Here is a 22,795-nt window from a genome sequence, read left to right as displayed (position 1 = left end):
GCCAGGAATATAATATTATTGCCTCTGTTAATAGGATGGGAGTATTTTGTCCTAAAGTACCTAGATGAAACGGGCGTAAAGGCAGTGCTGCATACCACCGTTGTTGAATAAACAGACAGAATATTTCCCCAAATTTCCCCTCATACTAAATCAATTAATTTCTGTGACTTTAGGTCTATTTCATTTCCTAATTTACATAGTTTTGGTAACATCAATAACATTAAAGAATCTATTTTAGGTTATTGCTTAAATTTAATTCTGGCTAAAGTAATTAGGGCTAATGCATTGGCAAGAAAAAAAAACACTTTAAAAAACCCACAAGGCATTTTAGCTGTTTATTTTATAACTTATTCTGTGAAGGATATGCCAGGCTTAAATTCTCTAACACTTTCATTTCACTTTATATATGACCTGCAATTCCTCAGCATTATACACAAGGACATTTCTGCATACACTCTAAAAACTAATACTATGATTTACTCAATTTTTTTGGTGAAACATTTTTACACTAAAAAAAATGAGTAAATTTTAAAGCAGTGAAATCAATTATAGACACCATATGAACTGAGTAAATGTAAGTAAAAAATTTAAGTAGATCTGAGTAACGGCATTTGTTACATTAACAAATTCAATTGAGTAGAAAAAATTGGGTAAAAAGCATTTAAAAACCAATATTTATGACTAATATGAACTAACTTGTATAGTATAACTTTAATTTCCTCTAAACCTTTGTAAAATACTCCACAGTCCACACAAACACACATATAACATTTACATGACATGGCCTTTATTGTCTACGAGTACAGCAATAACGTTACAGCATATATTACTGTTTGACATGTAAACAATAACAGTTATTTTACAACATTTAAACTCATGTAACAAACATTTTAGAAGTAAAAATGAAACATTTAAAAGTAATTCAAGTGTAATCAACCGTTCTGTTATACCATTTCCACCGTATCAGCGCTCTCGAGCCTGAGATGGACTAACGGTCTGCGGGTGGACTTTGAACTTGAGACCGGTTTTGTAGCTGAAAGATGCTGCGAGGTGCCAGACTCCATAACCTGACAATAAACAAACAGTGCCCAGTTTAAATAAGATTTTATCATCCAAATTCATTATATTCATTATCTTTACGAATAAAGTTGTGTGTTTTGAGCAACACAGCAGGCGTTTTAAAGACCAACGCCACACGTTAACTTAAGGTGACTCACACTGCGTCCCTAGATGTTGTTTTGAATTAAACAAAATGCCTTTTAGCACAGTAATGATTATATAGATAAAACAAAACATACAAACCTGAATTTCACAGAGGAAATGCCCCAATTCTGCGACGCTGAGAAGAAGAAACTGCTCTGGTAACTGAGGAGAATTCAAATATCCGCCCTCACTCAACCGTCGAGCTGACGTCACGTCAGAGGGTGGGGGAGGGGTGCATTGTTTTAATCGAGTAAACTTACTCAATTTCTTCAGTGTGTGTTAAATATTAATAATCTTGATTTTAATTAAGTAATATTTGTGGTTCTTAAAACATATCGGTTTAATTCTCCATTCTCAAATATTTTGAAATAAATTTCACAAATGTATTAAGTATATTTAAAATAAATAATTGGTTATTTGAATACTAAATTATTTTAGTGAAAAAAACTTAAATATAACTATACATTTTAGACAAAATTAACTGTTGGATTTTTAGTCAATTATTTTGGCATGTTTAACTAAAACCATCAAGTAAATGATATTGAGAGATTTTATTAAGTTAATAAAGTTAATTATTACTGTAATATTTACTAAGCCACTGAATTATTTTTTAGAGTGTAGTTCAAATTAAGCCTTTTGTGGACAATTTGTAAAAAAAAATAAAAAAATAAAAAAAAAAAAGATCTATTGCTAAAACCAATTATGTTACACACTTCCCAGCTGTCTCAAAAAATTCTGATAATTTGGAGAATTTGTGTAGAGGTCATCCAAATATTGTGCAGACATTTGAATTCAGATGAGCTTATCATTATATTCAACCTTGAAATCATGCACATGAGGTGTTCTTTAAATAGACAACTAATCATCAGTTGTATTTCAAACCGGCGATTTATGTTCTATATCTGGTGTCCTTTTTTCTACATTCCCAAATCCAGAAAATTTGGGACATTGCAAAATACAATAAAATCAGGACTGAGTGATTTTTTAGTTCTCTTTCAACTTTATTACGGACAAAAGTACAAAAAAAATATTTCCAATGGTTTTCACTGGAACTGACTTTTTTGTAAATATATTTTGATGGCTGCTATAAAAAGTTGGGACACGGGCATGTTTACAACCGTCTCACATCACCTTTCCTTTTAATTATTTGGGAATTAAGGATACTAATTTTTGCAGTTTTGCGAATTGATTTTTTGCCCAACCTTGCTTGATATAAAACAGCTACTCACAGGGCCGTACCCAGGATTTTCTAAATACCGAGGTCCAAATATGAACTTTGGAGGGTTTGAAAAAAAAACATTTCCCTCCTTTACATATGCATTTTAAGACATAAGAAAATCAAAGAATCAGCTAACTGTAGCTTTAAAACCATGTCAGTGTGCAGCATACATTTTTTTTAAGAAGACAACAGATTTTTATAAATGAGAATCTGTTTAAATGTTGCCAAAAAATTAGACTCCAAATTAGAAAATCAGAAAATCTGTTTTGTTGTTAAATTGAGCCAAAGACGACATATTTGTGACTCCGTCTTTGAAAACCTAGCTAAAGTAAAGTTTTGTGATTTACATTATGTAAAGAACATTATTTGAACATATAACCTTGATATATTTAATGTTGAATGAGTAAGATCATGTCAAAGATAGAAATCAATGTGAAAATATAACCAATGAGTGAAATCAAAATTTGATGCACCTAATCTCAATATTATATCTTGCCCTGTATCTTTTCTTTTTTCAAAGCTGAGCTTTGTTTGAAGCAGTCTTTTAATTTTCGTCTGAATCGGTAAAAACAAAGTTGTAAATGTAAATTTACTGAAGGCTTCAAAAAAAACCAGGTCAAGAAAACGTTATTAGTTTGCTTCCCGTATGTGGCAAGGGGGGCGTGGTTCAGCGAGGTCTGCAGCGGGAGAGAGAGCCGCGGGACGAGCGGTAAGTGAGTGGGTTGGACGCAGATTAATAACACCTGTCTTTTGTTCCAGTAATGAGCGCGGAGAGGGTATAAAACATCAGTGGAACCGGAGACCAGGAAGAGAGAGAGGGACTGCTGACGCTACACGCTGACACTGAGAACCTGAGCACGTTGACCCGGAAGCGGATGTTGAACCGGAACCCGGAAGTGACTGAGAGAAATACACACTCGCGGAGAGTGGACAAAGATTGAGTTTATTTTGAATAAAGCGTCAGCAGTCAAGCCGACCCCCGTGTCCTCTTCCTTCCTCACAATACGAACATTATCACACTGGTGCCGAAACCCGGGAAGGAAGTAGGACCGCGCCGCCGCCATGCAGACGCCCTCCGCCACGCCATTTGCGGACATCATCACCTCCCTCGCGGCCCTCCACCAAGACCAACACCAGGCGATGCTGGACCTGCGGGCAGATCAAGAGCGCCGCTTTGAGGCGATTGTCCGAGGCCAGCAAGAGGACCGCGAGAGGTTCCGGAGCTGGATGGATCGGGAGGTTCGCGCCGAGGCCGCCGGGCTGGCCAGCGCACCGGTATACGTGCCCCTCCACAAAATGGGGCCAGAAGACGACCCGGAGGCCTTCATAGACTTGTTTCAGAAGGCCGCGGAGGCCTGCGGGTGGCCCCGGGCACAGTCGCCGGTGCGCCTCATTCCACTGTTATCAGGAGAAGCCCAGGCGGCCGCACAACAGCTACCGGTGGCGAACCTCCTGAAATACAACGACCTGAAGAGGGCCATCCTTCAGCGGGTCGGCCGGACCCCGGAGCAGCACCGACAAAGGTTCCGCTCCATGGAATGGGGCGAGGCCGGCCGACCCTTCGCAATGGCCCAACAGCTCCGGGACTCGTGCCGCAGATGGCTCTTGGCCGGCGGAAGCGACGTGGACCATATCGTCGACCTGGTGGTGCTGGAGCAGTTTATCACTCGGCTCCCAAGGAAGACCGCCGAGTGGGTCCAGTGCCACCGGCCCACGTCGCTGGAGACGGCCATCAACCTGGCGGAGGACCACCTGGTGGCGTGCCCGGGGGTCGGCGAGCCCCCGTTAACCTCTCACTCTCTCTCTCCCCCCTCTGTCTCTCCCTCTCGCCCTGTCCCTCTCCCCAGGTCCCGCCCTCCAGGCCCTCCTCGCGTTCCCCCCAGAGGCCGGGGTGGGATGGGCCTAGGACTGTCCGGGAGTTCGAGGGCTCCGCCCAGGGGGGTGGGGCCGCTGGGGGCGGGTGGTGACAATGGCTCTGGTTTCACCCCCTCTCCGCGCTCATTCTCGAACCCACTCCGGGCGGCGGGTAGGCCTGGGCTGGCCTGCTGGCGGTGCGGTGATCCGGATCATTTTGTGGACCGATGTCCGATGATGGACATCTGAACAATGATCCGGATCCCGGACGTCCAGCGGACCACCCCCGATCAAGCAGGAGAGTACCAAATTCCTGTGAGTATCAAGGGGGGTACATATCAGGCCTTGGTGGATTCAGGATGTAACCAAACCTCGATCCATCAAAGCCTGATGCAGCCTGGGGCATTGGATACAAGCCGCATGGTTAAGGTGCGGTGTGTGCACGGGGATGTGGTGGAATATCCGGTTGTCCCAGTCACGATACAGTTTCGGGGGAAAAAGCATAATGTAGATGTGGCAAGGGGGCGTGGTTCAGCGAGGTCTGCAGCGGGAGAGAGAGCCGCGGGACGAGCGGTAAGTGAGTGGGTTGGACGCAGATTAATAACACCTGTCTCTTGTTCCAGTAATGAGCGCGGAGAGGGTATAAAACCTCGGTGGAACCAGAGACCAGGGAGAGAGAGAGACGGACGGTTGATGCACAAACCCCAGAGACTGAGTAACCGGAACCCGGAAGTGCCGACCCGGAAGTGATCGTTGTGACATTGAGAAAGAGAAACTATACACCACTGAGTGTGTTTTGACAGTAAATGAGAATAAATAAAGAAAGCATCAACCGTCTAGCCGACCCCCGTGTCCTCTTCCTTCCTCCTATTAACGAACTTTGCTACACTGGTGCCGAAACCCGGGAGGAAGTAGGACAGCGCCGCCGCCATGCAGACGCCCTCCGCCACGCCATTTTCGGACATTATCACATCCCTCGCGGTCCTCCATCAGGGCCAACATCAAGCCATGCTGGACCTTCGGGCAGACCAGGAACGCCGCTTCGAGGCCATTGTCCGAGGCCAGCAAGAGGACCGCGAGAAGTTCCGGAGCTGGATCGACCGGGAGGTTCGCACCGAAGCCGCCAGGCTCGCCAGCGCACCGGTCCACGTGCCCCTGCACAAAATGGGGCCACAGGATGACCCGGAGGCATTTATTGACCTCTTCCAAAAGGCCGCGGAGGCCTGCGGGTGGCCCCGGGCACAGTGGCCGGTGCGCCTGATACCACTACTGACAGGAGAGGCTCAGGCGGCTGCACAACAGCTACCGGTGGCGAACCTCCTGGAGTACGATGACCTAAAGAAGGCCATCCTCCAGCGGTTGGGCCGCTCCCCGGAGCAACACCGACAGAGGTTCCGCTCCCTGGAGTGGGGGGAGGCCGGCCGACCCTTCGCGATGGCCCAACAGCTCCGGGACTCATGCCGCAGATGGCTCCTGGCTGGCGGAAGCGACGTGGACCACATCGTCGATCTGGTGGTACTGGAGCAGTTCAGCAGTACGGGGGCGGGTGGTGACAATGGCTCTGGTTTCACCCCCTCTCCACGCTCATTCTCCAACCCACTCCGGGCGGCGGGTAGGCCTGGGCTGGCCTGCTGGCGGTGCGGTGATCCGGATCATTTTGTGGACCGATGTCCGATGATGGACATCGGGACAATGATCCGGATCCTGGACGTCCAGCGGACCACCCCCGATCAAGCAGGAGAGTACCAAATTCCTGTAAGTATCAAGGGGGGTACATATCAGGCCTTGGTGGATTCAGGATGTAACCAAACCTCGATCCATCAAAGCCTGATGCAGCCTGGGGCATTGGATACAAGCCGCATGGTTAAGGTGCGGTGTGTGCACGGGGATGTGGTGGAATATCCGGTTGTCCCAGTCACGATACAATTTCGGGGGCAAAAGCATAGTATAGAGGTGGCGGTTAGTCCACACCTCCGGCATCCGCTAATTCTGGGGACGAATTGGCCCGCCTTTACGGCTTTATTGGGATCGTTGTGTGCGGATGCCACTTGGGGGAAAAAGGCAAGGAAGGGGGCGGTGCGAGTACAGCTTGGGGAGACTGAACCGGGACCCTCGGAGACAACTCCAGAGGAACCGAGCGGGATTGAGAGACTAATTCTCTCGGACCGCGATGACTTTCCTCTGGAGCAGTCCCAGGATGAAACCCTTAAGAACGCTTTCCAGCAGGTCCGATCGATCGACGGACAGTCTCTCCAACCTGCCTTGCCTGTCTCCTATCCTTATTTTGCCACAATAAAGGATCGGTTGTATCGAGTGACCCAAGACACTCAGACAAAGGTAGATACAACCCAGTTGTTAGTACCAAAGAGCCGCCGGGAAATGCTTTTCCAGGCGGCTCACTCTAACCCGATGGCGGGCCACCTGGGACAGGCGGCCACGCTGAATCGTTTAATGACCCGATTTTTTTGGCCAGGCATTCATGACAATGTGCGCAGGTCTTGTCCTGAATGTCAGTTGGTGAACCCACTGGCCGCCCCAAAAGCGCCATTGCGCCCCCTTCCAATAATGCAGGTCCCCTTTGAGAGAATTGCGATGGACCTCATCGGGCCATTAGAGCGATCCGCACGCGGACATCGTTTTGCGTTAGTTATCGTGGACTACGCAACACGATATCCGGAAGCAGTGGCTCTCCGCAACATCTCTGCGAAGAGTGTTGCGGACGCACTGTTTCGTTTAATCTCCCGGGTGGGGATTCTGAAGGAAATCCTCACTGATCAAGGCACGGCGTTTATGTCACGCACGTTAAGCGAATTGTACGGATTATTGGGCATTAAATCCATTCGAACAAGCGTCTATCACCCACAAACAGACGGCTTGGTCGAACGATTTAATCGCACTCTTAAATCCATGATCCGTAAATTCGTACAGGAAGACGCCAAAAATTGGGATCGGTGGTTGGAACCCCTCTTATTTGCAGTGCGGGAGGTCCCGCAAGCCTCCACGGGGTTTTCCCCCTTCGAGCTTCTCTACGGACGGCAGCCCCGGGGGGTGCTGGACGTCCTGCGAGAAACTTGGGAGGAGGGGCCTTCTTTGGCCAAGAACGAAATTCAGTATGTGCTGGACGAACAAAACTCCACACCTTGGGGCGGCTATCGAGGGAGAATTTGTTGCAAGCCCAGGACCGCCAGAGCTGGTCATATAACAGGGGTACAAAACTACGCAAATTCACACCGGGAGAGAAAGTGCTCGTTCTACTCCCTACGTCGAGCTCTAAATTAATGTCAAAGTGGCAGGGGCCGTTTGAGGTCGCACGACAGGTAGGAGAGCTCGATTATGAAGTGATACGATCCGATAGGAACGGGGCACGTCAAATATACCACCTCAACCTGCTAAAAAAATGGAATGAGGTGGAATCAGTGTTGTTGGCAATGGTGATCGGGGGAGAGGATGATCTCGGGCCAGAGGCGAGTATTAAAACACAATCAGTCGCGCTGGCCCCTGGGGGAGATCACCTCTCACCGTTCCAACTCACTGATTTATCAAAATTACAGGCGGAGTTCGCGGACGTGTTCTCGCCCCTACCGGGACGTACCGATTTGACTCAGCACCATATCGAGACCGAGCCGGGCGTGGTAGTTCGCAGCCGGCCGTATCGTCTGCCTGAACACAAGAAAAAGGTAGTTCAGGAGGAATTAGGCGCAATGCTCGACATGGGAGTAATCGAGGAGTCCAACAGTGACTGGGCGAGCCCGATAGTCTTGGTCCCCAAGACAGACAGCTCGGTCAGGTTCTATGTGGACTACCGCAAGGTGAACGCTGTGTCGAAATTCGACTCGTATCCAATGCCGCGGGTTGACGAGTTGCTTGATCGGTTGGGCACGGCTCGATTTTATTCGACACTGGACTTAACAAAGGGCTATTGGCAGATCCCCTTGTCTCCATTGTCCAAAGAAAAGACAGCTTTCACCAAGCCATTTGGATTGCACCAATTTGTCACGCTTCCTTTCGGGTTGTTCGGGGCGCCCGCTACCTTTCAGCGCCTCATGGACAGGATTTTGCGTCCCCATGCCGCACATGCTGCTGCCTATCTGGATGATATCGTGATTTACAGTCACGATTGGCAGCGGCATATGCAGCATGTCAGGGCGGTCTTGAGGTCGCTGAGGGGAGCGGGGCTTACGGCCAACCCGAAGAAGTGTGCGATTGGGCGGGTGGAAGTAAGGTATCTGGGCTTCCACTTGGGTCATGGACAGGTGCGTCCCCAAATTGATAAGACCGCAGCAATTGCAACCTGTCCGAGACCCAAGACCAAAAAGGAGGTTAGGCAGTTCTTGGGGCTGGCGGGATATTATAGACGGTTCATACCAAATTATTCGGACCTCACCAGCCCTTTGACTGACCTGACTAGAAAGGGGCTACCAGATACGGTCCAGTGGACGGAGCCGTGTCAACAGGCTTTTACCCGAGTGAAGGCTGCTCTATGTGGCGGGCCGCTTTTACACTCCCCTGACTTTTCTCTCCCTTTCTTGTTGCAGACTGACGCGTCGGACAGGGGGCTGGGCGCAGTCCTGGCCCAGGAGGTGGAGGGGGGAGAGCGGCCGGTGCTGTACATTAGCCGTAAGCTTTCCAAGAGGGAAGCTAAGTACAGCACCATAGAGAAGGAGTGTCTGGCCATCAGGTGGGCCGTTCTCACCCTCCGCTACTACCTCCTGGGGCGGGAGTTCACCCTCTGTTCGGACCACGCTCCTCTCCAATGGCTCCACCGCATGAAGGATACCAACGCGCGGATCACCCGTTGGTATCTAGCTCTTCAGCCGTTTAAATTCAAGGTGGTCCACAGGCCGGGTGCTCAGATGGCTGTGGCCGATTTCCTCTCCAGAAATGGGGGGGGGGCCGCTGCAGGCCGGACGGCTCCCCGGCCTGAGTCGGGCGGTGGGGGTATGTGGCAAGGGGGGCGTGGTTCAGCGAGGTCTGCAGCGGGAGAGAGCGCCGCGGGACGAGCGGTAAGTGAGTGGGTTGGACGCAGATTAATAACACCTGTCTCTTGTTCCAGTAATGAGCGCGGAGAGGGTATAAAACCTCGGTGGAACCAGAGACCAGGGAGAGAGAGAGACGGACGGTTGATGCACAAACCCTAGAGACTGAGTAACCGGAACCCGGAAGTGCCGACCCGGAAGTGATCGTTGTGACATTGAGAAAGAGAAACTATACACCACTGAGTGTGTTTTGACAGTAAATGAGAATAAATAAAGAAAGCATCAACCGTCTAGCCGACCCCCGTGTCCTCTTCCTTCCTCCTATTAACGAACTTTGCTACAGTAGAGGTTGCGGTTAGTCCACACCTCCGGCATCCGCTAATTCTGGGGACGAATTGGCCCGCCTTTCCGGCTTTATTGGGGTCGCTATGCGCGGATGCCGCTTGGGAGGGGGGCGGCGCGAGTGCAGCTTGGAGAGACTGAGACGGGACCCTTGGGGACAGCTTCAGAGGAACCGAGCGGGATCGAGAGACTGATTCTCTCGGACCGCGATGACTTTCCTCTGGAGCAGTCACAAGATGAGACCCTCAAAAATGCCTTCCAGCAGGTCCGATCGATTGACGGCCAGTCTCTCCAACCTGCCCTGCCTGTCTCGTATCCGTATTTTGCCATCATAAAGGATCGGTTGTATCGAGTGACCCAAGACACTCAGACAAAGGTAGATACAACCCAGTTATTAGTACCAAAGAGCCGCCGGGAAATGCTTTTCCAGGCGGCTCACTCTAATCCAATGGCGGGCCACCTGGGACAGGCGGCCACGCTGAATGGCCTCATGACCCGATTTTTTTGGACAGGCATTCTCGACAATGTGCGCAGGTTGTGCGCGTCTTGTCCGGAATGTCAGTTGGTGAATCCACTGGCCGCCCCAAAAGCGCCGTTGCGCCCCCTTCCAATAATCCAGGTCCCCTTCAAGAGAATTGCGATGGACCTCATCGGGCCATTAGAGCAATCCGCACGCGGACATCGTTTTGCGTTAGTCATCGTGGACTACGCAACACGATATCCAGAGGCAGTGGCTCTCCGCAACATCTCCGCGAAGAGTGTTTTGCGGACGCACTGTTTCGACTGATCTCCCGAGTGGGGATTCCGAAAGAAATCCTCACTGATCGAGGCACAGCGTTTATGTCACGCACGTTAAGCGAACTCTACGGATTATTGGGCATTAAATCCATTCGAACAAGCGTCTATCACCAACAAACGGACGGCTTGGTCGAACGGTTTAATCGCACACTTAAATCCATGATCCGTAAGTTCGTACAGGAAGACGCCAGAAATTGGGATAGGTGGTTAGAACCCCTCTTATTTGCCGTGCGGGAGGTCCCCCAAGCCTCCACGGGGTTTTCCCCCTTCGAGCTTCTCTACGGGCGCCAGCCACGGGGGGTGCTGGATGTCCTGCGAGAAACTTGGGAGGAGGAGCCTTCTTTGGCGAAGAATGAAATTCAATATGTGCTGGACTTGCGAACAAAACTCCACACCTTGGGGCGGCTATCTAGGGAGAATTTGTTGCAAGCCCAGGACCGCCAGAGCCGGTCATATAACAGGGGTACGAAGCTACGCAAATTCACACCGGGAGAGAAAGTGCTCGTATTACTCCCTACGTCGAGCTCTAAATTAATGTCAAAGTGGCAGGGGCCGTTTGAGGTCGCACGACAGGTTGGAGACCTCGATTATGAAGTGATACGATCCGATAGGAACAGGGCACGTCAAATATACCACCTCAATCTCCTTAAAAAATGGAATGAGGTGGAATCAGTGTTGTTGGCAACGGTGATCGGGGGAGAGGATGATCTCGGGCCAGAGGCGAGCATCAAAGCACAATCGGTCGCGCTGGCCCCTGGGGGAGATCACCTCTCACCGTCCCAACTCACTGATTTATCGAAGCTACAGGCGGAGTTCGCCGACGTGTTCTCGCCCCTACCGGGACGTACCAATTTGATTCAGCACCATATCGAGACCGAGCCGGGCGTGGTAGTTCGCAGCCGGCCGTATCGCTTGCCTGAACACAAGAAAAAGGTGGTTCAGGAGGAATTAGGGGCAATGCTCGATATGGGAGTCCAACAGTGACTGGGCGAGCCCGATAGTTTTGGTCCCTAAGACCGACGGCTCGGTCAGGTTCTGTGTGGACTACCGCAAGGTGAATGCAGTGTCGAAATTCGACGCTTATCCAATGCCGCGGGTTGACGAATTGCTTGATCGGCTGGGCACGGCTCGATTTTATTCGACATTGGACTTAACAAAGGGCTATTGGCAGATCCCCTTGTCTCCATTGTCCAAAGAAAAGACAGCTTTCACCATGCCGTTTGGATTGCACCAATTTGTCACGCTTCCTTTCGGGTTGTTCGGGGCGCCCGCTACCTTTCAGCGTCTCATGGACAGGATTTTGCGTCCCCATGCCGCATATGCTGCTGCCTATCTGGATGATATCGTGATTTACAGTCACGATTGGCAGCGGCATATGCAGCATGTCAGGGCGGTCTTGAGGTCGCTGAGGGGAGCGGGGCTCACGGCCAACCCGAAGAAGTGTGCGATTGGGCGGGTGGAAGTAAGGTATGGGGGCTTTCACTTGGGTCATGGACAGGTGCGTCCCCAAATTGATAAGACCGCCGCGATTGCAACCTGTCCGAGACCCAAGACCAAAAAGGAGGTAAGGCAGTTCTTGGGGCTGGCCGGATATTATAGACGGTTTATACCAAATTATTCGGACCTCACCAGCCCTTTGACTGACCTTACTAGAAAGGGGCTACCAGATACGGTCCAGTGGACGGAGCCGTGCCAGCAGGCCTTCACCCAAGTTAAGGCTGCTCTATGTGGCGGGCCGCTTTTACACTCCCCTGACTTTTCTCTCCCTTTCTTGTTGCAGACTGACGCGTCGGACAGGGGACTGGGCGCAGTCCTGGCCCAGGAGGTGAAGGGGGGAGAGCGGCCGGTGCTGTACATTAGCCGCAAGCTCTCAAAGAGAGAGGCTAAGTACAGCACCATCGAAAAAGGAGTGCCTGGCCATCAGGTGGGCCGTTCTCACCCTCCGCTACTACCTTCTGGGGCGGGAGTTCACCCTCTGTTCGGACCACGCTCCTCTCCAATGGCTCCACCGCATGAAGGATACCAACGCGCGGATCACCCGTTGGTATCTAGCTCTTCAGCCGTTTAAGTTCCAGGTGGTCCACAGGCCGGGTGCTCAGATGGCTGTGGCCGACTTCCTCTCCAGAAATGGGGGGGGGGGGGGGCTGCAGGCCGGACGGCTCCCCGGCCTGAGTCGGGCGGTGGGGGTATGTGGCAAGGGGGGCGTGGTTCAGCGAGGTCTGCAGCGGGAGAGAGAGCCGCGGGACGAGCGGTAAGTGAGTGGGTTGGACGCAGATTAATAACACCTGTCTCTTGTTCCAGTAATGAGCTCGGAGAGGGTATAAAACATCGGTGGAACCGGAGACCAGGAAGAGAGAGAGGGACTGCTGACGCTACACGCTGACACTGAGAACCTGAGCACGTTGACCCGGAAGCAGATGTTGAACCGGAACCCGGAAGTGACTGAGAGAAATACACACTCGCGGAGAGTGGACAAAAATTGAGTTTATTTTGAATAAAGCGTCAGCAGTCAAGCCGACCCCTGTGTCCTCTTCCTTCCTCACAATACGAACATTATCACACCGTATTATTAAGCGCTCTCGCGGTGTTGTGATGTCAAACATCAGTCGTTGTTCGAAGCGCCGGTTGGTGGTTGTGGCATTTGTCCCGCCTCTCCTCCACTGTGATTGGACATTGATGTTCACCCAAGGTTGAACTGTGGACGCTCAACGCGTAAAAATGGATAAAACCTGCCAGCTGTTGGCGCTATTGAAAAGTGTGGCGCATTTGAACGCATTTTGGCACAATTGAAAACATACGCCGGGCGCGGCGAGAACACCTGTTTGTAAGACGCCGCCTTAATAGGCTATTATTTTGCAATTTCTATTATGTACACCTCGGAGAATTACCAAGGTCCGGACCTCGGGGACCTCAATGGTGGGTACGGCCCTGGCTGCTCAACAGTTCATAGATGTCATTGTATGGTTCTCCTTTTCATGATGTACTATATAAACCTGAAAGAGAATGAACAAAAATCCCAGATTCTTCATTTTATTACATTTTACAAAATATCCCAACTATTCTGCAATTGGGTTTGTATATATTTTTCAGACCGACATCACAGCACAATCATTTGAATATAGTCCAGGGTTTCTACTTATACAAAGCCATTTGCTAATCACTGAAGTAACCCTTTACAAGGAAGTGTATGTAAGATTGTGGCCAAAACTGGTACTGCAGTCACTTTCAAATTACTGTAGAGCAGTGTATCCCCCCTCCCCCTCCCCCCTGACTCGAGGTTGCCAGATAGGCTGCAGGAACCAGCAGTAATGTTTGTAGCTGCAGCTGTGGTAACTAGAGCAGATCTGGCAACCTGGATGCCGAAACACTACTGACTTTGTGATTGTTAGATAGGTGGAGGGTGGAGCTTCAGGCCAAAACACAACATGTCAACATCAACATCAGTTGACGGCTGCAACAACAACTTTTAAATGACAATATCCTGGCCAGACTTGTCAGATACTAGAAGGAAACTTAGAGATCCAAATGCGATAAACTCATTTATTCGACAGAACTGCAAAATGTTCACAAAAGTCCGAAGACCACAGAGAAACTCAAGAACACAAGAACAACGGCAGGAAAAGTGCAGAGCGATCAGGCAGTCCAAGAAGACGGTGAATGGCGGTGAGCTGGTCTGTGGCTCGTGACGCAGGGGAAGCAGTGGGCAGATTCAGCTGAGAAAAAAACGCGCACGGATGCATCTTGTCATCCAAGGAAGAGCGCTGGGAAAGAACTGCGCCTACCCCTGTCTCTGATGCATCAACCTCCACCACGAACTGTCTAGATGGATCAGGAGTCGCCAGAATGGGAGCCGAAACGAAGCGGCTCTTAAGTTTGGAAAATGCAGCCTCGGCTGCACCAGACCACCTGAAGACAGTTCTGGAAGAGGTTAATGCCATCAAAGGCACGGCTAGTTGGCTGAAATTGCGAATAAAACGCAGATAGAAATTAGCGAATCCCAGAAACCTCTGTAGGGCCTTACGGGAATCTGGACTGGGCCAATCTATCACAGCCTTAACTTTGTCAGGATCCATGCACATTCCCTCGGATGAGACAATATAACCCAGGAAAGAAACAGACTGTGCATGAAACGCGCATTTCTCTAGCAACCTCTGAAGCACTAGTCTAACGTGTCGGACATGCTCCTGGAGAGATGAAGAAAAAATCAATGTCGTCCAGGTAGACATACAGAAACTGATCGACCATGTCTCCAGGGGAGTTGGAAAGCCCAAAGGACATGACCAAATATTCAAAATTGCCCCTAGGGGTATTAAACGCCGTCTTCCACTCATTCCCCTCTCTTATGCGCACCAAATGATAAGCATTACGTAAGTCCAACTTCGTGAATACAGATGCTCCCTGTAACCTCTGGAAGGCTGAAGACATCAACGACAAAGGATAAGTATTCTTTACCATGATGTTGTTCAGCCCCCAGGAATCAATACAAGGTCGCAGAGAACCATCCTTCTTACTCACAAAAAGAAGAAAAAGAAGAAGAGGGGTGGATGAACTCAGAAGCTAGAGAATCAGAAATGTATTTCTCCATGGCCTCCCTCTCAGGTAAAGAAAGAGAGTATAACTTGCCTTTGGGCGGAGACTTGCCTGGTAGTAAGTCTATAGCACAGTCATAGGGATGGTGGGGAGGGAGAGAAGCAGCCCGGGACTTACTGAACACCTCCTTCAGGTCAAGGTACTCCACTGGCACATTAGATAAATCCATCGTCTCCTCCTGAAACACAGAACAAGACACAGACGAATGAGCAGAAACAAGACAAGAGGCATGGCACTGATTACTCCACCCAATGACAGTTGTGTCCCCAGTCAACCCTGGGATTTTGCTTCAATAACCAGGGATGACCGAGAACAATGGGGATGAGAGGGGAGTCCGTGATGAAAAATTTAATGGTTTCAGTGTGATTGCCCGATATGACCAGTGTGATGGTGTCAGTGGTGTGAGTGATGGTGGGGAGAGTCTGTCCGTTAAGGGTGTGCACAGCAATGGGGTTGGGAAGGGGGGTGAGGGGGATCTGGAGCTGTGAAGCCAGTCTGCCGTCCAGAAAACTACCCTCTGCCCCGGAGTCCACCAACGCCTGGCAGTGATGAGATCTGGTTGCCCACTGCAACCTTCCCGGAAGGAGAGTCGCGGACGAGGATTTCCCCAATCCACCCGATCCGCAGCTCCACCCGACAGGTCCACAGCTTTCCGCAGCTCCACCCGACAGGAACCCCCGTTCTACTGTCGGGCTCGGTCTTTTAACGGACACTGGTTGAGGAAATGCCCCGCCGCGCCACAATAAAGACATAGACCTCCCGTCCTCCGGCGTTCTCTCTCCTCCCGGGAAAGCCAAGCTCTCCCAACCTACATGGGCTCCTGATCGTTGGGTGGGCTGACCGTGTCATTGACCAGAAACTCCTGGCATTCTGGTGATCTCCTTGTCTAAAAACGTTGGTCACGGTATTCTAGGCGTGAATCCACTTGCACAGCCAACTCCATGAGTCTGTTAAGATTAGTGGGCAGCTCTAGCGCGAAGATCTCCCATTGGACACGGTCAGCCAGCCCATGCAGGAAACGATTCCACTGCGCCTCCTCGTTCCATTTGCACTCTGCTGTCAAAGTACGGAACTCGATAATATAATCGGAGACGGAAGGATTGCCTTGGCGAACCACCGCGAGTCTCTGGGCCGCCTCACGACCCACCACAGCACGGTCGAAGACCCGTCTCATCTCCTCCGAGAGTGCCCGGAACGAGGAGCAGCACGGATGATGGTTTTCCCAAACCGCCGTTCCCCACAGCGCAGCACGGCCCGCCAGCAAATTTAGCACCAGTGCCACTCTAGAATTCTCCGTGGCAAATGTCATGAGCTGTAAAGAGAAAAACAGGAAGAATCTGGTTAAAATGGATCTACACAGATTAGGCTCACCTGCATAACGTTCCGGCGTGGGGATGCGAGGCTCGTGCTGGCCACTGATGTTCACTGGGTTCTAGGGAACCGGCGGTTGGGCTGGCGCAGTGGGTTGTCTTAGCTGTTGTATCTGGTTGGAGAGCTCGGACACCTGCGCCACGAGAGCCTGTACCGCCTGGGTGGTCGCCGTCACCTGTTTATCTTGGCGATCCATCCTCTGGTTACTGGTTGTGAGATAAACTTGCAGCTCTGCAACTCTCGCTGGATCCATTTCACGGTCAGATCGTTCTGTCAGATACTAGAAGGAAACTGAGAGATCGAAATGCTCATTTATTAAAACTCATTTATTTGACAGAACTGCACAATGTTCACAAAAGTCCGGAGAGCACAGAGAAACTCAAGAACAACAGCAGGAAAAGTGCAGAGCGATCAGGCAGTCCAAGAAGATGGTGAATGGCGGTGAGCTGGTCAGTGGCTCGTGATGACACCAAGGACCACAGAAGCCTGCAATGATCTGACAATAAGTGCTGACAGTGACATGTATAAGAAGGCAGCGGTGATGAGTGCAGCAGGTGATGGTGATCAGACAATAATCAGAAACCACGCCCCCAACACAACCACACAACACAAAGAGAATGAGATGATGGATTGATGAATCGTGGCAAGACTACTGTTGTCAGTGACATAAGCTGTGTCCCATTTCATTAAATTTCGAAGGCTGCGTCCTCTGTGTAGGATGCAGTAAATGGAGTGTCTTCAATCAGAATTAAACAAGACGTCCTTCCTTGAACACACAGGCAGGAAGTATCACGTTGCTATGCCAACACATTTAGCCTCGTTACGCTCTCACGACAGTTATATGAAAGAAACTTATTCATAACTTGAAAATGCCTATCTCCAGCCGCAAAGGCTACACCTCATGCTAGGGCTGGGCGATATGGCCAAAATTTCATATCCCGATATAGCTCATTTGATATCCCGATAACGATATACATAACGATATAGCAATTTTTCTGTTAATTCAGTTTATGAATAGTCTATACAAAATTGCAATGTGGAAATGCAGTTTGAAATTATATACAAAACAAATAAAGGTAGTATGGACTACATTTTTATTTTATTTAGAACCTTTTTTTAAAGCAAGACTGTTGGTAAAGTTAACACATGCCTAGGGATGTTAACCGATGACCGTTTGACCGATGGCTGACCATATCAACGTTAACCAATCAAAGTTGTTGGTTAAAATAAATAAAAAAGTGATCTCTAAATTAGGCTATTATAGACAGTGGACTAAACGCTACTACAGTTGGCCGTCTCATTCCAAAATCTTTTTGTGTGAAGTGAACATATCCCTCGCACTCAATTTATCATAACTCGCCTGTTTGTACTTAATAAACCAATAAAAACATTTGGAGCGAGGTCACAGCGTTTGGGTTTGCGCGCTCACAAGGTTTGCAAAAAGTAAACACTCGAGGTTAGAGCCAGGGCAGACGACAGTATGAAGCTTGCATTTCGCTTAAGATGGGCTTACATTTGGAAATATATTACATCTTCATTTCAGTGGTAACACAAGGTGTTGATCGTCTTTCTTTATTATTGTTAGCACTACCTCGAACTAAAGCGGCGTCTCTTCGGAGCTGTCATTTTCTTAAATGAGCCGCGGTAATGTTTCAAATGAGCTTCTAACGCTGGACAAACGCCTTTATTTACAACGCGATCACCTTGTACCTAAACCATTTCGAAACTAAGGAGCCATTTGTCCTCTGATTACAAACAAGCTCCTCTGCGGCGCGTTTGCGGGACTCGTGTTTCGCGCTGTGGGGGATTTTAAAAAAGTGACGTGAGTGGAAGGGAGGCGGCAGCGCGTGAGTGTGTGAGAGAGTGAGAGAGAGACAGAGGGAGCGCGGCTCGAGGCTGTTATTTCAAATAGCGCAGCATATTTTAAACTAATCGGTTAACCGGTTTCAACCGGCTAATGAGGCTCGGTGGTCGGTCAAGAAAATGTTTAGTTTTCGCCATCCCTACACCTGCCATTAAAATATTTCAATATATGGCTATATGGTGTGCCACGCGTAAAAGCTCGTTGCAGCGTCTGTGTCTGAAGTTTGTTTTGAGCGCTTATGCCACTATTCTGGCATAATTACTCTGAGAATTACCCTGGTCTGAACCGCGTCTACTACCGTCTTACTCCACTTTGTTTATGTATTGCAGCGTGCATGGGCAAGCCGTGGCGTGAGGTGCATCTTGACGTAAAATTCTGCCATAAACGCCTTATCGTGGCGTAAGCGATAGAGCCTTATATAAAACGATAGACATTTTCTATCGTCCAGACGATATATTTCGTCATATCGCCCAGCCCTACCTCATGCACACTCCGAATTCCTGTGAAAGAAGGGCGCATTCGAAGGCCGCATTTGGAGTGTCCTACTCACTTTTTTTAAAATGAGACGGCACCCTTTGAATGCGACCTATTGCACAAGCTCACTAAAATTGGACAATTGAAGACTGGAAAAATGTTGCCTGCTCTGATGTGTCTCGATTTCTGTTGAGACATTCAGATGATAATGAGACAGAATTTGGTGTAAACAGAATGAGAACATGGATCCATCATGCCTTATTACCACTGTGCAGGCTGGTGTTGGTGGTGTAATGGTGTGGGGGATGTTTTATTGGCAAACTTTAGGCCTCTTAGTGCCAACTGGGCATCGTTTAAATGCCACAGCCTACCTGAGCATTGTTTCTGACCATGTCCATCCCCTTATGACCACCATGTACCCATCCTAATGGCTACTTCCAGCAGGATAATGCACAATGTCACAAAGCTCAAATAATTTAAAATTGGTTTCTTGAACATGACAATGAGTTCACTGTACTAAAATGGCCCCCACAGTCACCAGATCTCAGCCCAATAAAGCATCTTTGGGATGTGGTGGAACAGGAGCTTCGTGCCCTGGATGTACATCCCACAAATCTCCATTAACTGCAAGATGCTATCCTATCAATAGGGGCCGACATTTCTAAAGAATGCTTTCAGCACTTTGTTGAATCAATACCACGTAGAATTAAGGCAGTTCTGAAGGCGACAGGGGGTAAAACACAGTATTAGTATGGTGTTCCTAATAATCCTTTAGGTGAGTGTAAGTATTTGAAATTAATATGATTTATTAATGTATAGTGACATATCAGGGCCATTTTATGATAAAATACATTTCTTACACACAGTTCCTTTAAAACATCCTGTTAGTTTCAAAACTCCACTTCCTTGTTAGTCCAAAAAGAGCTTTTAAGGAATCAAAGCAACTTGTTGGGAATTTTGTAAGTGCAACGAAAGACTCAGATCAACGCCTACTTCTAGGAGGGGAAAAAAACTGCATTACATTCCAAAGGTTCCTTATTTCAGGAAAGTTATTTATTTTTCCACTTTGTGAATCATTCAGAAGAGCAGCAATTGTTTGTTCGGAACATTTCACTGTAGATTCTTTGAAAAATCAATCACGTTTCTGCACAGGCTTTGCAAACAGACGGTAAGATATGGACCCAAAGGTAATGCCACAACATGCAAGTAACTGTGTTAATTCTATGTTTGATCTGTGATCAATGATTTATGTGATCCATGTACAGTCAGACTACTTCTTTGTCTCAAAATAATTTATGGCTCTTTATGCATCAGTAAATCAAGCCAGTGACTAAATTGTCAACTTCTAATTGTTTCTCTTAGTAGCATGAAAATAATTTAAATTGTGATTAATGTATATACAGAAAGCATTTAGAATGCTCCCTTTATAATCACTGGAGCTGTCAATCACATAACACAATGAGTTCTGGACTCTTGCTAAAACTCCTATTATAATCAATGACACTGTATATATGCACCAAATCTCTTATTTACATTGGCCCTCATTTATCAAAAGTGCGTACACCAAATTTCCAGCGCACACCTTGCCTACACCCAAACCCAAGGTGACTGAGATTTATCAATATAGACGTTGGCGTACGGCACACTCAAATCCTACGCCAGCTCAGGAGGTGGTGTACGCACGTTTTGAGTTAGTGTGAAAATGCGCAGAAAAACAATTCCTAACACCACAAAACGCACTGACAAATATATGCTATATTATGACCCACTGTAAAAACAACAACATAGTAATTATAAACTTCAGTGTTTAATTTTGTGCAACATGGACTTCAATGTTTAATTTGTGTGATATCAAGCATTTGATTTGTAGGCATGTATTCCTCCAGTCGCGAGCCTGACAGCCTGTGCGCTTTACCTGACGGTTCAGACCCGCCTGGCCCGGCAGCTGCGCACGGACTGGGACTGACAAAATAATAAAAATGACATTCTTCTTCTTTTAAATAATAATAAAATAAATAATAACGACATTCTTCTAAATAACAATAAGCGTCATTAATAATAAAAATCATAATAATAAGAAGAATCTTGTCAAAATTGCCATGCAATTATTAATGTGAATGAATGGTACTCCATATCACATCATCATCACTATCGTACACCCCAACAGTCTACATGTGCTGTGATACGAAATTAAATGCTAATTGTTTCAAAACATGTTCTGTAAAATAATGCATTTTGATAATTTCTCATCCAAACAGCTATTTAAACTGCTGGAGTGCGCTTCTCAACCCCCACACTATTAACAGTAGGCCTACTCTTAATTTAGGTCCACATTTTGTTTTTGTGGGTGCCTTTATTCCCACTCTTTAAACTCTCAAATAAAACAATTTTGCGTTTTTCCACTTTCCTGATGGTCTTGATGGGCGCGTCTCAATCATCTCAATAGTTCACTAGTCAGGGCACTGATCAGGGAGTTTAGCCCATTGACTTATGTCCTAATCAGTACCCTGACTAGTGGACTAGTGAGATGATTGAGACGCGCCCGATCTCCACGTCGGAGAAGTTTCGCTTCTGTGCCGTCTTCTGTGTGTCCATGGCGTAAAATGAGGGCGTGGGGGAGGCGGAGACTCAAATATATAGGGGCGTGTTATTCTAATGATGATCGTTTTCAGCCGCGGCATTTATCAAGGGCAAGTATTGCATACACCTGGATTGCAGAGGTGCGCACAGCTTCATAAATCAGGCGGTGAGAGGAGTGTAAGCATAATGTTACGCCAACATATACGGCCGTTTCTATGCAAGATTGATAAATGAGGGCCATTGTATTTGCACATTCTACGCAATGGGAGTAGATCTGCAGTTCGTAACAGTAGGTTAATGTCGCAACCCTGGTTCTCTGAAATATTGAGCGGAGAGATCCATGGGAAGGGCATCCGTACCTGACCTCTGCAGAAGCATCCAATTGCACCAAGTCTGGTGATAGAGAGAAGCACATAGCCAATACCTGGTAAGGCCCCACCCCTTACCTGCGGGCATATAAGGCCTGCACATGCTGCAGTTCACAGTAAGTATATTCGCTTCTCGTGCAGTAAGCAAGGCAAAGCTGGTGGATCTCTCCCCTCTATGTTTTAGAGAACTAAGGTTACGACAGTAACCCATTGTTCGCTTTCATCATCTCATGTTTGAGATCCACCTATAGGAGAAATATGGACAGCTCCCCAATACACTCACAGTGAGATTCTGTAAGCCAGAGAAAGAGTCACCCGAAGGGGCAGTGCATGACATGGCCCATAATCATGAACCATCCACAACGATGCACACACATAACTGCGGTGTACAAGCAGGACATGAAACGTGTGGCACACACAAAAGAAGACAGGGTTAAGACTACCCCACCTCCAAATCAGAATGTAATAAGGTTCTGGTGACATTCAGCCTGTAGTAACACACAACTGTATAGGGAGAAGCCTAGATGGCAGCAAAGTAAATGTCCTGCGGTGATACTCCCCTGAACAGAGCGCAAGAGGCGGCAAAGCCCCTCGTGGAATGAGCTCTGATGTCCCTGGGAGCTGCACTCCCTGCGAGAGGTGTTGCTTAGATATGGGATTCCCCTTGTGAGGAAGTGTCTATGAAACAGAGCTGGCCACTCTTCTAGAAAGCACCGGTCAGAGCCAAATATGTCTTTAAGGCACGAACAGGACACAGAACATTTAGCTTGTGATCGGAGGAAAAGGGCGGAGAGTGAAAAGTTGTTTCCTCAAAAATTGTGTTTCCTCAACTGTTTGTTTAATACTCTGAGGTCCATAATTAGGCGGAGAGAACAGTGGTTTTTTGGAACTCGGAAATAACGAGAATAAAATCCCTAATTTATCAGATTGGGGGCAACCACCTGAATAGCACCTTTGTTCAGAAAAGAGGAGATTTCTTTCTTCATAAAGTGAGCAGCGCTGAAATGCGGGGGGTTTCATTACAAACTGCAATCGGTAGCCCTGCATTATTGTGCGCGTCACCAATTCAAGGGCAACTACAGTTTGCCATGCTAACGCATAGCTCACGAGTGTACTCAATCCAGCGGTGCTGGATTTGTGTATTCTTTTAGGGGAA

The 22,795-nt window shown here is 48.2% G+C and overlaps 1 protein-coding gene across 3 annotated transcripts in view; it reads right to left on the bottom strand.

The window, feature by feature from the left end:
* The window catches only part of malrd1 (MAM and LDL receptor class A domain containing 1), an 88,390-nt gene that overhangs the window by 54,632 nt on the left and 10,963 nt on the right, over positions 1 to 22,795 (bottom strand). The window contains exons 2-3 of one of the 3 annotated variants that reach the window (XM_067450156.1): positions 16,354 to 16,644; positions 15,100 to 15,160 (exon numbers count right to left, since the gene is read on the bottom strand). The exons of 1 other annotated variant lie outside the window; for it this stretch is intronic. The gene's annotated coding sequence lies outside the window, so the exon portion shown is untranslated. The remainder of the gene's footprint in view (positions 1 to 15,099; positions 15,161 to 16,353; positions 16,645 to 22,795) is intronic. One more of the 3 variants, XM_067450163.1, reaches the window with a different exon arrangement.

The sequence above is a fragment of the Pseudorasbora parva genome, chromosome 1, assembly GCF_024679245.1.
Source record: "Pseudorasbora parva isolate DD20220531a chromosome 1, ASM2467924v1, whole genome shotgun sequence".
NCBI classification, from domain to species: domain Eukaryota; kingdom Metazoa; phylum Chordata; class Actinopteri; order Cypriniformes; family Gobionidae; genus Pseudorasbora; species Pseudorasbora parva.
Note: the sequence above shows the minus strand (reverse complement) of the source record. Positions and strands in the feature narration are given on the sequence as shown.